General features: G+C 43.4%; 1 long non-coding RNA gene across 1 annotated transcript in view; it reads right to left on the bottom strand.

The window, feature by feature from the left end:
• LOC119140792 overlaps window positions 1-9,189 on the bottom strand; it is a 265,391-nt gene extending 256,202 nt beyond the window's left edge. Inside the window, exons 1-2 of the long non-coding RNA XR_005101719.1 lie at window positions 9,091-9,189; window positions 6,391-6,394 (exon numbers count right to left, since the gene is read on the bottom strand). This is a non-coding gene — a long non-coding RNA (uncharacterized LOC119140792). The remainder of the gene's footprint in view (window positions 1-6,390; window positions 6,395-9,090) is intronic.
• Window positions 9,190-16,703: the final 7,514 nt, after the last annotated feature.

Here is a 16,703-nt window from a genome sequence, read left to right as displayed (position 1 = left end):
ACAGGATTGCTCCCAGGAGGATTTTGAAGAGAAGGAGATTCCACAGCCTCTCTGGGCAGCCTCTTCCAGTGCTGTCACCCTCAAGGTAAAGAAGTTTTTCCTCATATTCAGATGGAACTTCCTGTCTTGCAGTTTGTGCCTGTTGCCCCTTGTCCTGTCGTTGGGCACCACTGAAGAGAGTCTGGCCCCATCCTCTTAACACCTGCCCTTGAGATATTTGTAGATATTGATAAGATCCCCTCTCAGTCTTTTCTCCAGGCTAAACAGGCCCAGCTCCCTCAGCCTTTCCTCATAAAGGAGATGCTCCAGTCCCCTCATCATCTTTGTAGCCCTCTGCTGGACCCTCTCCAGTAGTTCCCTGTCTCTCTTGAGCTGGGGAGCCCAGAACTGGACACAGTACTCCAGATGTGGCCTTACCAGGCCAGAGTAGATGGGGAGGATAACTTCCCTCGACCTGCTGGCCACACTCCTCCTAATGCACCCCAGGAATTGTCAGGGTCATGCCTTTTCCATTGATCCAACAGCAGATGAGAGCAGTAATGCCCTGTCAGTAGAGCTTGTGACAGCTCTGAATTCCTTGTCAGGATCTGTAGTATAGCCTGTCACCCCTGTAGTGCTGAACGAGAGACAGCTTAACACCGAAGGAGAGCAGTTAAATTCAGAACCCAGTATTCCCCAGCTAGATGAAGACTGTACACAAATAACAAACATGTTTGAGCCTCAGCTTCCTACAATTCAGGTGGAAGAAGTAAAAGCCTTAACAGACTCTAAATTGCAGAGGATAACAAATGAGCAAATACATACACAGTTTAATGAGTATTTGAAAACTTATGTTTATCATAAAATATTTTACAGAATAGTCAAATTACTTGGAGATGTGAATCTTACTAGAGAATAAACTTGCATTAGTAATTTACATTTAATACATTTTAATTGGTTTTGTTTTAAAAGTCCAGTAGTGGTTTTTGTTTTGATTTATCCATGTTATGAGAATGGCTGAGCATGCTGAGATGGGAAATCCTAGTGAAGTTAAATCAGTGACTGACGTGGAAATGTAGAATCAGCATGGGAGTTTCAAAAACTCCTAGTCCCTCTGTATATCTTCTTTGTCTCATGTTGCCTCCAAGGAATGTTCCAAAACACTATTCTGTTATTTCACCGCAGCACACTGGCATATACCAGCCAATTTCAACTCTAGTTTCCTACTCCGTCCTGTTCCATTTTTTCTCCAGACTATAGTGTGCTGTTTTCTGCTTTCATAGCTCCCACTGCTGTAGATTACAAATGCTTTGCAAGTATTACAAAAATAATTATAGCCATCTTTCCTGTAGACTAGCAAGACTACTTACAGGGATTTTTTACACAGATATTTATAAGTGCATTTATGTTGTTTTGTGAGCCTATGTGAGACTTACTGAAAAAACTGAGGCATGATTCATGTCCTCCCCTGAAGAAGCCAGTGTGTATGGGTACAACGTGATCCTTCTGTTTTTTTCTTTTTCCCTGTGCTGTTCTCTCCAAACTGTATATCCTGTGCTGTAAAGATGATCTGGAATAGGTCATTTGAATTCAACAACATGAATGCAAAAATAGAGAGAGATGTGAAAGGAAAACAACGTTATAGTCTCTTTCTGTTTAGGTTATAGTAAAGGAAAGAGAAAGACACATAGGAGAAGTATGTGTATGCTGTAGAGTGCAGTAAACATCACTTGTAAATCTGGAATCAGATTCTCTGCTCTGCCTTGTCTTTGAATAATCTGGATCTGCAAATCATCAATAGGCCACGTATAAAAGCTGGTTTTACAGTCACTCTGCTTCCCCAGTGTTGATGCGGAAGGTTCGAACACAACTTAAACGACCAATGTGATCAAGTTAGTGCCACTTTATTAAGGGATACACAGCAATATATACACTAGCACAAAGCACACACATTGCTTCTAGATTGCTAATAGGCTAAAGCTGCTTGTCTATTCACTCTCCTGCACTCTATGATTGGTCACGGTGTGGTATCCATGCTCCTCACCTACATTCTGTTTTGACATTCTATTTTCTTATTTTTCAGTCCAACTCCTTTATCTCTTTCCCACATACAGTTCCTTAATAGTCCAACTTTCTTATCTCTCTGCCAGTACACAGTTTCTTTGTCTCTCTTGGCCTTGCATATGTCCTTCACAACAGCTGCAGCTTGTTACAGCTTCAGCCTGCTCAGCCTGCTATTACAACAGTTACTTGGTCTGGATTGCTCATAATATGCCCATTTTCTTCCAGCCACTCCACACCCCAGAATGTCATAAAGCATCTAAAGTCTATAAGTTAATTCTTTCTTTTGCTGGTAGTATTAACTGAATATAACAATATGTAATAAAATGTACTGCAAAGGTAACTAATTTCAAGGTGCTGCAAGGTTTCTAGGCTACTTGTCTCAGAACCATAGCAAATTGTAAGGCTTTCAGTGAAGTGTTAATTTCTGAAGTTTTTAGCCCAGCTGTGTGACACTTAATCTATAGATGTACTCAATATTGCAGTTAAGATTGTGAAGCAGGGTCCTATGGGAATGGGAATCTATAACATCTTGTCAATTAATAATTAATTTTATCTTTTCTTTGTGCCTCCATCTGCTGTTCTTGAAGGCAGAAAGTAGGAAAGCAATTTAATGAGGAAAAAATCCTGGTTAATTTTTTAGTAACTGTTACGTTCTAAGAGTATGCTGTTCACCGTGGTATTTTCTCATCCTTGTTTATGGTTGTAACCTTGTGGTGAAACAGGTACCCAAAAGAGGAGAGCCTGTACTGTCCTGCCAACGTAAATAGGAATCTAAATAGCCCATTTATTTAATATATGGTGCCTTACAAAGAAAGTGGCTTTTTTTCCTCTTTGAATTTTTTCTTTTCTTTCTCTAACCCTCCTCCCATAGCAGATGTAATGCCATGGAAAGTACTGCATTGATAGTTTTGTAAATGGAAATATTTGGTTTTCCCAAAATGCCATATGCTGATGGTGAGGGAAGTCAAGCGGGCAAACTCAATATGAGTGATAAAGCAAGCTTTGATTTATTACGGCGCGATTATGTCTTATATACAGTTCCAGTTAATTATGCCTACTAGTCATCTGCTGATTGGTTAAGCTCTAAAGGGTTACATTTTCATACGTCCTCCTACTTGCGGTTTCTGCGGTTAGCTAGCTACATATTTTTTTTTCTCTCTTGTCTACGCGAATTCCTCAAAGTTATTTACAACATTAGGCACAAGGTCAGTGTGTTTTTCTCAGCTTCCTTATCAGCATGCCTCAGCATAGCTGCAAGGCCTGCTTCAGCTAACTTACGCTAACTTTGTTTCACAAAGATCTTTAAGGGAGTCATAGCCATGATCACACAGCCATTCTGCAACAATTCCCCCTTTTTCTCTTTGCGCAAGCAAAACTTGTCCAGTTACACGCTCGAGTAATTTTCGAATACAAGAGAGAGCACAGCTTAAACATAAGAGTCCAATGATAACAATTATTACTATAAGCAACACACTTTGCAACAGCCCTTTTAGACTACCAGAAGACCGCCCTAATAATAGAGCACCATAACTTTGTCCATTAATTATCAGAGGTCCTTGGACACGAATTGCGATTTTTTGTGGTCGGTTGTCAATTAATGTTGTATGTACTGCTGTTGCCAGGTCCAGGCCGAGGCTCCCTCGGGTGGCGGGTTGTAACTCGGTGTCTGCCGATAAGAGTTGGTCATGTCTCCTGGAGGGGGTGTCGTGAAGGTGACAGGAGTCGCAATTGGGGTTGACACGCTGCAGCTCCTTGCGCTCGGTTTCCCGTTTCCCGACTGCCGACAGACGTTGGTGTTGTGGGTTCCTCGCTGACAATTTTGGCACCACACTTGACGTTGTCGACATCGGTCACGGGTATGTCCTGGCTTCCTGCATCGATAGCAGAGGAAGTCTCGGCGCGTGGTGGTCGCTGGCTTCGGGGGTGCGGTAGCCCCAGGGGGGCGCAGAGGTGCAAGCGCTGCAAAAGCCTGACTTTGGGCTTGCACTAAATCTCTCCCTACTGCTTGTATTGCTTCCACTAGTAAGGCTTGCTGACCTACTGGCACCCAACTCATTCGCTCTAGCATTGTTTCTACAGAAGAATCTAAGGGCAGGGTTACTAAAATGCCTTTGGTGTAACTGTTACTATTCTCCAAAATACATTGGCGCAATAACGGCCCTTTCATAAAGGTAGGCATATCGGCTAAGTTGATAGCATCAGTTACTCGGTCAACAAAGGATGCAAAAGACTCATCTCTACCCTGTTTAACAGATAAATACGATGGTGAGGGTGGCGAAGTTTTTATTCTCTGCAGGGCTTCTCGGGCCAGTCTCATGGACTCGGCTGCTACCTCAGGGGTAAGGTGCAGTTGAGCGTCGATGCTTTTAAATGGCCCTGTGCCCATTAGCTGCTCAACGGTGACTCCTAATAGGGGGTCACCCTGCTGCCTTGGACTATGTGCAGATACTTCACACAGCCGCTGCCAATGGGCTTGCTACAACAATTGCTGGGATTGTTTCAAAATGAGACGCATTATGTTTTTAATATCTTCGGGGCACAATATATCACTACTCCAAATATAATTTAACATTTGTCTGGTGGGCTCACTGTGGAGGCCTGACTCATTCACTGTACTACATAACTGACTTAATATTTTCCAATCAAAGGCCTCCCAGGTTCCTTGTCTTTGGTTAGCGGCATTCATCTGATACGTTACCGGGAAAGCTTGTGGGGGGTTGACTTGCTCAGCAATATCAAATATTCCCTGAGCAGCCGCTTCTTGTGCTATTTTTTGCCAATTAATGCGCGTAGAACGCAACAGTTTGTTTACTGTATTTTTTTTATATTTTTTTTTTTTTTTAGAATTTTGTATTGACTGTCCACTGCTATTTTCTTCCTCAACAGCACTTTTGCCAGATGTGTCTCCGCCCTCTGCCCCCCCCCCCCCCCCCCGAGGCTACTGCGCCGGAGGGGGGGGGCGGAGGACCTGAAGGGTCTGGAGGTGGTGCAGTGGGCTCTATAGGTGGTGCAGAGGGCACTGTTTGTGATAAAGGGGGTATTGGAATGTAATTTTCACATGGCATAATCTTTCCTGCATTAGGATCTGCGCTTGCAAGTCGGCTTGTTGCTGCCGCAGCAAGGCGCTTTTCTTTTTTTTTTTTTTCTGCCTTATCGTCATCTATAACTAAGTCCCACAAGCAGTCTCCAAACGCACGCCACTCCTCTACTTCAAACATTTTTTCGGGGTCTGTAAAAAACCCTTTCGCTTTTCCTATAGTAATTAACCCAGCCAGATCTTTTAAAGGGCCTACTCCCCGCTTTTCTAAAAAGCTTCTTAATAATTCAAAGGCTACCTCTCTTTCCATGATACGCGCACTCTATAGTCTCGCCCCCCTTCTTGTCCGGCGAGGTTGGATTTCCGCGACCTCCCTATTGTCTGGTCCGGAGCAGCGATTTTGCTAGGTAGCCTCCTTCTCGGCTGGCAGACCCCGCCTTATTGCCGAAGGTCCAAGCGGGGAGACGGTGAACGATATCTTCGGAGCCAGTTCCCCGCTTCCCGGACGCTGCAACTGGGGCCTCAACGAGCACGCCGTCCACCGGAGGAGGAGTGGGGGTCCTCTCTTCACGGGAACATAATGAAGGCGTCAGGTCCCTGTTCGGGCGCCACTTGCTGATGGCAAGGGAAGTCAAGCGGGCAAACTCAATATGAGTGATAAAGCAAGCTTCGATTTATTACGGCGCGATTATGTCTTATATACAGTTCCAGTTAATTATGCCTACTAGTCATCTGCTGATTGGTTAAGCTCTAAAGGGTTACATTTTCATACGTCCTCCTACTTGCGGTTTCTGTGGTTAGCTAGCTACATATTTTTTTTTCTCTCTTGTCTACGCGAATTCCTCAAAGTTATTTACAACATTAGGCACAAGGTCAGTGTGTTTTTCTCAGCTTCCTTATCAGCATGCCTCAGCATAGCTGCAAGGCCTGCTTCAGCTAACTTACGCTAACTTTGTTTCACAAAGATCTTTAAGGGAGTCATGGCTGTGATCACGCAGCCATTCTGCAACAGCCATAGAATCATAAAATCATTTAGGTTGGAAAAGACTCTTAAGATCATTGAATCCAACTGTAAACATAACACTGTCACCTCCACCACTAAAGTATGTCCCTAAGTGCCACATCTACACATCTTTTAAATATCTCCAGGGATGGTGACTCAACCACTTCCCTGGGCAGCCTGTTCCAATGCCTAACAGTCCTATCTGTGAAGAAATTTTTCCTAATATCCAGTCTAAACCTCCCCTGGCACAATTTGAGTCCATTTCCTGTCATCCAATCACTTGGTACTTGGGAGAAGAGACCAACACCCACCTGGCTACAACCTCCTTTCAGGTGTAGAGAGCAAGAGTTGTTGCACAGCCTCCTTTTCTTCAGACTAAACAACCCCAGTTCCCTCAGCCTCTTCTCATAAAACTTGTGCTCTAGACCCTTATTCAGCTTTGTTGCACTTCTGTGGACATGCTCCAGCACCTCAATGTCTTTCTTGTAGTGAGGCACCTAAAACTGAATACAGTATGTGAGGTACGGCCTCACGAATATACAGGGGGACAATCACTTCCCTAGTCCTGCTGGACACACTATTTTGGATACAAGCCAGGATGCTATTGGCCTTCTTGGCCACCTGGGCACACTGCTGGCTCATACTCAGTCAGCTGTCAACCAACACTCCCAGGTCCTTTTCTGCCAGGCAGCTTTCCAGCCACTCTACCCAAAGCCTGTACCATTGCACAGGGTTGTTGTGACCCAAGTGCAGGACCCAGCACTTCTTGTTGAAGCTTATACAACTGGCCTTGGCCCATTGATCCAGCCTGTCCTCTAGAGCCTTCCTACCATCAAGCAGATCAACACTCCCATCCAACTTGGTGTTGTTGCAAACTTACTGAAGGTGCATTCAGTCCCCTCATCCAGATCATCAATAAAAATATTAAACAAAACTGGCCCCAATACTGAGCCCTGAGAAACACCACTTGTTACTAGGTGCCAATTGAATTTAACTCCATTCACTACAACCCTTTGGACATGGCCACCCAGCCAGTTTTTACTCAGCGAACAGTACACCCATCCAAGCCATGAGCAGCCAGTTTCTCCAGGAGAATGCTGTGGGAGACAGTCTCAAAGGCTTTACTAAGGTCTGGGTAGACAACATCCACAGCCTTTCCCTCATCCACTAAGTGGGTCGCCTTGTAATAGGAGATCAGGTTTGTCAAGGAGGACATGCCTTTCATAAACCCATGCTGGATGGACCTGATCCCCTCGTTGAACTGCACGTGCCTTTGATGGCGCTCAGGATGATCTGCTCCATAACCTTCCCCGGCACTGAGATCAGGCCGGCAGGCCAGTAGTTTCCCGGATCCTCCTTCCAGTCCTTCTTGTAGATTGGTGTCATATTGGCTAACCTCCAGTCAACTGGGACCTCCTCGGTTAGCCAGGACTGCTGATAAATGATGGAGAATATCTTGGTGAGCGCTTCTGCCACCTCCCTCAGTACTCTTGGGTGTATCCCATCTGGCCCCATAGACATGTGTGGTGACGCAAGTCGAGGCGGACTGAAAAGAAACACTATGTCTGCGTGGCTGAGTTCGGATAAAATGGCCTTTATTGTTTATACAAACTATTTATATATCTTAGACAGTGCACGTGTTAGACCCTGATAGGTTTTTGTGTCTTTCTTGCTCGCTATTTGCTGTTGCTGTAGGTGCCCGTATGGTGCGGTTCTAAGTTCCGGTTCTTCACATCCTGTTTACATACCTGACAATTTGTGGCTGTCTTAAAGGTACACGGCTAAGTCTTTGAAGTCAACTAACTTGTCTGCAGACCCGCTGCAGACCCCAACAATTCCCCCTTTTTGTGTTTTGAACAGCTAGTACCAGGTTTGCCGTGTTCTGCAGGGCCCTTGCAAACATGACGGCAACCAAGGCAATAGCAAACAAACAATACTACCAATTGAGTGAATGAATGCCAAAAAGGCTGACATTTTCTCAGATTTTGGTAACATGTTGCTGCAATGGGGCGCCTAAAATCCATGCAGCACATACCATCAAAATCCTCACAGCCATGTCCTTGAGCCAACAGCAAAAACCAATAGTTGCTCTGTTTTGTATATAATGGTGGCAAATTTGACTCACATTCTTAACTGCCTAACAAACAAGGTATCGACATTCAAAGTGCAAACAATATTGACTTCTTGTGGATTAACATTATACAGAGGTAATCAATTATCGAAAATATCAAGACTTTCAGTAAGATTCTTCATTCCCCGCATACATTCACTTTTTTGCAACAATGTCTGCAAATCAGTTTCAAGGAAGGGCACACCAAGCAAGGACTGGTTCAGTAAGGAGGCCACACATTAGTTGTTGGTTTGACTGGCGGCAGCAGCGCTCCCACGATCTGGCACGCTAAGCTCAGGCCGCACACAGCGAGCAGGTATCCATCGTGGACATTCATCTGTGGAAACACAAGCATAACCTCTCCCCCAAGCTAACAATTCATGCGGTCCCGACCAATGCCCAGTACGAGGGTCTTTCACGCGTACTAAGACAACTTCATGCTTTCTCTAATCGTGCCTCTGGGGTCATTCCGTCCATTCCCCCCCCCCTTTTTGGTTTTTTAAGTTAGTGCCACTTTATTAAAAGACTCACACCAATATGTACCCCCAGCTAAAAATACACACGCTACGCAGACTTTGTTATTTAAAAGGTGATAGGTTAAAACTACTCGTTCACGCTTCCATCTCATCCTAGTTTCTACTCATACTCCCTTAAAGTTATTTAACTCTTTACTGCAGGATCTCAGCTGCACATCATTCAAAGCAAGGCCAAAACTGCACATTATCAATGTCAAAACAACCCACTGTCTCTGTTCCATACAATTCTACAATTCCTTTTTTTTTTAACAGCAAAATACTTTTCAACCACTGTAATACAGTTGATTATAGACAGCTTTTCCGCGTGACAGAAAACAGTCACCCCATACTGCGAAACAGTTTTTTGAAAGTCCTGTACTACTTTCCAAGCAAATGGTGTGTGAACGTGAGGATTACCAGCAGCCACATCTCCCAATACAATAGGATATGCATTCGGTGCATCGGTGCAAGGAGTAGGAAGATCAAGGAGCGGTCCGCCTATCTGTTCTACTAAACCCCAGTTTCCCTCCCTTAATGCCCCATCTCTTACAGCCTGCCAAAAACGCCGAGGGTCGCGCGTCTTTACTGTACCACTGGAAACCAGATTTTTACCACCTCCACCTTTTTCATTGCCTGTGACTGATAACGTTGTCGTAGCTGGACCCGAATCCGGGTTTTCGGCATTTCCATCCTGCGCAGGCAGGGGCGGAGCCGAGGGGGCGGGCGGGATGGGCGGTGCCGAGGGGGGAAGGCGTGTGGGCTGGCACGAATGTTGGGGGGAGTCAGGGGGGCTGGGATCGATCCACCGAGGCTTCTGCTTGCCGTCCTTGGAATCGGTATCAAGTATAAGTCGATGCAGTTGGAGAGATTTAGGGGATTCGGGGCACTGGGGAGTGCCGTCTAGTAAGGGACACAGACTCTCCCCCTCCCCCACCCCCTCATCCTCTTGTCTGTATTCTGGAGGGGGATACAGGGGAGGTTTGAACGATATACCCTCATTCGCATTTTGCTGACTTTTTAAGTCCCCACTCGTGTCTTGCGGACTCTGCAAGTCTCCACTCGCATTTTACTGATTTGGCAAGCCCCCATTTGCGTCTTGCAGATTCTTGAAGCCCCCTACAACATGTCTAAGCAGTCCCCAGGTAGGCAAAAACCCCGATGCCTCTTTGTCCCCTTTTTCCAGAGCTTCTGACAGTGTTGATCATAAATTTTCCCGGGTCCACACACCAAGACCAGTCACGGGGGACATTTCCACTCCATGTGTTTTGGTCCACAATAACATATCTTTTAACCGGAGCCCATCTAAAGTAATTCCACGCTTCTTTAATACTAATTTCCACATTGATAGCACCATGGTATCTTCTTTAGATAACTTACTCCCCATGTTTTCCCTGGAGGCTCACCTTACCGGTGTCACGTTCTCCTGGGATCTTGCAGCTGCTCTCTGTGCTATTCCGCTTCACCAGGCTCCGCCTCCCCAGCAACCCGCTGGTCAGTTTCAGGATCGCTCCTGACACCCCTTACCGGGGTCACATCGGCACAGTGTCAGGGTCTCTTTTTAATACCCTTTACTGGGATCACATCGGCACGTTGGGGTCACCAAGTGTGGTGACGCAAGTCGAGGCGGACTGAAAAGAAACACTATGTCTGCGTGGCTGGGTTCGGATAAAATGGCCTTTATTGTTTATACAAACTATGTATCTTAGACAGTGGACGTGTTAGACCCTGATAGGTTTTTGTGTCCTTCTTCTTGCTCGCTATTTGCTGTTGCTGTAGGTGCCCGTATGCTGCGATTCTAAGTTCCGGTTCTTCACATCCTGTTTACATACCTGACAATTTGTGGCTGTCTCAAAGGTACACGGCTAAGTCTTTGAAGTCAACTAACTTGTCTGCAGTCCCACTGCAGACCCCAACAGATTTGTGCATTTCTAGGTGGTGTAGCAGGACACTAACCATTTCTCCTTGGATTATGGGGGCTTCATTCTGCTCCTGGTCCAAGTCTTCCAGTTCAGGGGGCTGGGTACCCCAAAACCAACTGGTCTTACTATTTAAGACTGAGGCAAAGAAGGCATTAAGTACCTCAGCCTTTTCCCCATCCTTTGTCACTGTTTCCCCTCACATCCAGGAAAGTATGGTGATTGTCCTCATCCCTCCTTTTCTTGCTAATGTATTTATACAAACATTTTTTATTTTCTTTTACAGCAGTAGCCAGATTAATTTGTAGTTGGGTTTTGGCTCTTCTAATTTTCTCCCTGCATAACGTCATGACATCCTTGTAGTCCTGAGTAGCCTGCCCATTCTTCTAAAGGTCATAAACCCTTTTTTCCCCTCTGAGTTCCAGCCAAAGCTCTCTGTTCAGTCAGGCCAGACTTCTTCCCCACTGGCTCCTTAACACGCATCGTCTCTTAACCTGGGGGGACCACTTCTGGGAATGCAATTCTTCAGTAACCTCTCTCCTGAATATATCACTTAAAAAAAAAAATTAGTGCATCCTCCATTTCTAATTGTGCCTCAAGAAATTGCTAACAACTTCTCTCACATCACTTTGAAATAATTGATATGCATGTGTGCTGAAGGTGTGCCCCAAGAGCTTTCAGCATTTCTCAAGTTTGTAATATGCTAATGAGTAACCAGGCTGTTTCAGCAACTTGAGTGATACTCAGCAGCACGTCACACTCTACTAAAACAGAATAAACTCAAGTAACTCCAATTAAATGCCTTGTGATGACACATCCTTAGGATGGGATTTCTCTCCCTTAGTGTTAGAGATAAGCCTCTGGTATACACCAATCATTAAGTTCCTTTTTGTACAAGTTTTGGACAAGGTAAATCTCCATCATCTCTGAAAGTAGCTCTTCCTCTTCACCAATGGTAGGGGGAATCAGGATGCATACTGTCATCTAGATGCCTGGCTTTTAAAAGGCTGAAGGTAAGTGAATCTCATCTGTGGTGGCTGTAGCTCAGGGTTGGTATGTCTTTAGAAATAACTTCTTGGCTGGGAGTTACTGAACCTTAGGTGAAACATGGTTCCTGATCTTGTGCACATTTCTAGACTTGTGCAAGAGCGGGATAAGATGAGATAGCTTAGGACATCATCTTAAACATCACTATTTTTGAGGATAGGAGCTTGTGTCCATAGGAAACTGAAATGGATCTGTTAAGTCATTTCACATGTCCATCTAAACAACTTTCAGATAGTAACAACTTCTGTTCACTGTCAGCCAGCCTAGATTTATTAAGTTGTGATTCTGAGTATCCTACTTCCCTTGGCTAATTCTGACAGTGGCACATGGTGTGGCATACAATTTTAGGAGTACCCCTCCTATGGCAACCTCTGTCTCTGGTATATGTAGAATTCCAGTTATTCACTTAAGCAACCCCTCCATCGTCTGTCAGCACATTATATAATTTATAAGACAATGTTCTTTGAGCTCTTCTTATATATACAACCTTTGTTTTAACTGCATGCTTACCAGTTGCTTGTAATATTTCTTTTTTGTCACAGTTTGTGGGTGATCAGCAGAGAGAGAAAGAAGTAATTTCAGATTACTGGAGTGCCACCTCTAGTGAAAATCAAACTGGGGAGAGAAGTTCACATTCAGTGGAGGCTGCCCCATATGCAGAAACTTCCCAAACAACATCAAGGAGAGCAATGCAGTTAAGAGAGACCTCCTCAAGAAAGTGCAGAGATCATGGTTTTAGTCATCACCAAATACTAAAAGAGACTCAGCAGAGGATGTCTCATAATGGCAATATAACAAGAAACAAAGCTAAGGATTTTGAGTATGACAAAATCATGTATAATATACTTAAATTATTTTTCTAAATCGATGTAACAAATAGAATGCATATATAATACTCATCCCTCATGTTAATGATTTAAATGATCAAAAGGTAAAGGTTTTACCTTTTATTTAAAGATCTGGATGTCAGTTTCTCTCCTGATTTACTCTATTCAGTACTACCTAAGTTAGTGTATGTACTTGCATGCTATTTCCTTTTAAAATCAAATATATTCACATTCTTAGCTCTACTATAAACATTGTTTTATGTTACATCTTATTCTGATTGGTCCAAAAACTTGCTTATTCTATAACTATGTGGCAACTCGCGTGAAGATCTCATGCTAGCTATTTAGCAATTCAGCAATAGAGATAACAATGTCTGCAGTTCTTGTACCATGTCCTTGAGCAAGCTGACTAACTGACCGCCTTATTCCTTGTATAGTCTCAACTTGATACTTAGTCCCTGTTTCTATACCCTTCAGTAATTTCTCATGTCCCTTATCACCAGGGCTTGTGACCCACAAGCTCAAACACATTCCTTTCAGCTAACTGATTGTTACTTGTGGTCCTGCTTTCCAGGCCTCCTCCTGCATCTCCCCCTTCTTGTTTTTGAGCAATCCAAATCCCTGTGGCGAATGAAGAGACGGGACGCAGCTTGATGCAAGCAAATGTCCATTTATTGTACACAATCACGAGTTTATATATGTTTTCAGAAGCTGCGTGCTTTAAACAGATTGGTTCTTTAAGCTAAGAATTACATACTAGGCAATCCCTGATTGGTGGTTAACTACAAAGGACACTTTCATCAATTAACAGCAAGGTGTTATCTTTCCTTGACCATCCTTGGCGCCATCCGTCTCCCACTCCCCTGTGCTCTGCAAACATGCCTCATCATGTTAATTGTTGTCTAGACAAGCTCGAGTACATTCCCCTCACCTAACTGATTGCCATGCATGGTCCTAGTTTGCAGACCTCTCCTGCATCTCCCCCTTCCTGTTGCACAAAAAGAACCTTTGAAACCGAATGAGTAAAAACAAGGTATAAGTAATAGAACAAATAAAAAAAGCAACTAAGACATATTATCAGTGTCAAAATAATCCACTGTCTCTGTTCTGTACAATTTTACAATTTCCCCTTTTTGTTTTTGAACAGCTAGTACCAGGTTTGCCATGTTCTGCAGGGCCCTTGCAAACATGACAGCAACCAAGGCAATAGCAAACAAACAATACTGCCAATTGAGTGAATGAATGCCAAAAAGGCTGACATTTTCTCAGATTTTGTTAACATGTTGCTGCAATGGGGCGCCTAAAATCCACGCAGCACATACCATCAAAATCCTCACAGCCATGTCCTTGAAGCAACAACAAAAAGCAGTGGCAATTTTGACTCACATTCTTAACTGCCTACCAAACAAGGTGATTTAACTCTTTAATGCTTTCCCTGCTGTTACTCTGGATAAGAGAAGAACCACTGCAATACGATCCCATCATAGCCTCCTACTACATTAGCATCTACAGAAAAACAATTATCGACATTCAAAGTGTAAGGAATATCAGCTTCTTTTGGATTAACATTATGCATAGGTGGAAGGGCACACCAAACAAGAACTGGTTCAGTGAAAAAGTTCAAAACATCGCATGCCTTCTCCGAACATACCTCTGGGGTCATTCCCTTCATTCCCTCTTTTTTTATGCAAAGAGAAACACTTTACCATAACAGAGAAGCCCCTATTTACATCTCTGAGCCCGGACACAAACTGCAGCTGTATGCTCCACCAGGCTCAGGGCAGAAATCATTCATGTAGTTACATAGCTATATATCTCTACAAGCATGCAGACACCTATTAAACACTAGATAACCATGTTTATCTTTCCTAGTCTCCTTCACAATACCCAGCTGTTCTCTCATCTCTTGTTAGGTCAAATATTCTCCAGCTTCCTCTCCTACATCTCTCTTCAGACATTCTCTATCCTCCTCTTTTTTGCTTGTTAATTGCGATGAGGGAAAGGTTGTGTGTAGCTGGGTGACCATGACCTGATTTATGTTACAATCAACTAAACACTGAATACAGGAAAAAAAGGTATGGGAGACATAAGGCAAACATCAATAAGGTGGTTAAAGATAATTATAATAAATCCTGTAATACTTTTGAGTCATGGCCCAAAGTTTCCCAGCCGTGAGAAGAGACCAAAGGCATCCCGCCCCTGGCTCTGTTGCAGATCTTTGTTTTAAGGCTTTTAAGTTTTGTATGCTTTTCTAAATTAATTCACAGTGGTCACTCAGATTCACGTAACACATCCTATCAAAGTCTTCACACTTGTGTCCCTGTGCTAATAATAAAAATCAATAGCAACTCGGTTCTGTCGCAACATATGATGGACAGAATCAACATCTGTTAATAAGCCAGAAAAAAGAATAGTATTTGTAGTATTACTTTGTTTAGCAAGCTAGCAGCCTAATTTACTAAGCAAGTTAAAAGCGTGTACTATTCTTACAGAAGAGATTAGAGAAGCAAAAATGTGTTGTGCTGCATTCCAGAACTCAGCCTGAGAATTACAGTCTGCTGTGAGTTCTGCGTTACAATCATTTGACACATGTTGGGGTTGCAATTGTGAAAGTTGCCCGTTGTTATAAATTGAGACCACAATGGATCATAATCCAATTAAAATTTTTATTAATTACAGCAAGTAGAATACGAGCAAAGACAGCGCTGGACGGCAGGGGAGTCTGCGCTCCGCCAACTGCCGTACTGAGCAGTTCAAACAGTCCCTTTTTATACTTTTTTTTACTTTCATGTTCATGAAGTAGTGGAGGTGTTGACCCTTCATTCATATGCACAAGCGGCATCCTGGACACCTGGCGGTTATCTTATCTTTCACAAGTGGCATCCTGGACACCTGGCGGTTATCTTATCTTTTGTTGCCTACTCTTTACATTGGGCTTAACATAAATCTTAATAAACAATACCCTAGCCTAGTCCATAGTTTCTTACAATCCCCCCTTTTTCTTTTTATCCTATTATTGTTTATTAGACGCTGCTTTCATTCTCGGCACTGCGAACAAACCTTTTTCCACAATCCCAACATTTATCATAACAGTCACAAGGTAATACCTCACAATTGCAATAGGCATAGTTTTCACGTGGCATAACGCATTCGCAACAATCTTCATCCTCATTAATAGATACACTCTTATATTTTGCCCTAGACCTCGTAGTTAAATTAAGCAATTTAGCTATGTCAAACCGTTCTCTAATAAAGTGTAAAATATAACGTAATATACAAGGCCCAAATATAAGTCCCAGAATCAACATAATAAGTGGTCCTGCTAAAGCAGACAACAAAGTGGTTAGCCAAGGTGAGATATTAAACCAGTTTTCATACCATGACCTGCCCGCCTCATGATCTTTCTTATGTTGATCTAACCTTTTCCGGAGTTCAGACATGGTGTCCTGGACTACTCCCGTATGGTCAGCAAAAGAACAACATTCTTCATTGAGAGCTACACATAACCCTCCTTCCTTTAAGAACAATAGATCTAATCCTCTTCTATTTTGCAGCACTACTTCTGATAGAGACTTTACTGAAGTGGCTAAATTTTGGATAGATTGTTCTATTTTTGCTAAATCCTCATCTACAGCCATCTGCAAACTTTGTAATTCCTGATCTTTTACTAGGGAGGCTATGCCTGTACCTGCTCCAACTCCGCCCGCTATCAGCAGTGTAGCTAGGGTTACCACTGTAATTGGCTCTCGTTTTTGTCTATTCAAGTCTCCTTCAAAGTGGCGTAACACCTCCTCAGAGGTGTGATAGATCAGACGAGGAACAATAATCACCTGTACGCAAAACTGAGATTGATTAAACACGTTTAGGGATAGGCAAGGCGTTACTCCGATGTCTGAACAAACCCATTTAGCTCCTGGTGTCGGGATAGCCCATTTGTCATTTTGATTCTTGTGTTTCTCTATATTGGTGTTAGTGACTGTTCGGTTGCACAAAGGCTGATACTTTTCGGGCACTGTACCTATACATTTTCCTTGACCTGTTACTAATTGAATAGTAATTCCTTGCGTATGGTTCCTCTGGTCATCCCATGGGCATTCTCGTGGGTTTGAACCATTAGACCATTGAATCCTACCTGGTTTTCCAATTGCCTCAAAATATGGTGGTCTAACATTATAACATAACCAGCATTCCTTAGTTAAATTTGG

This window comes from Falco rusticolus, chromosome W (assembly GCF_015220075.1).
Source record: "Falco rusticolus isolate bFalRus1 chromosome W, bFalRus1.pri, whole genome shotgun sequence".
Taxonomy (NCBI): domain Eukaryota; kingdom Metazoa; phylum Chordata; class Aves; order Falconiformes; family Falconidae; genus Falco; species Falco rusticolus.
The sequence above is the reverse complement of the archived record's forward strand: the minus strand, read 5'-3'. Positions and strand labels throughout refer to the sequence as shown.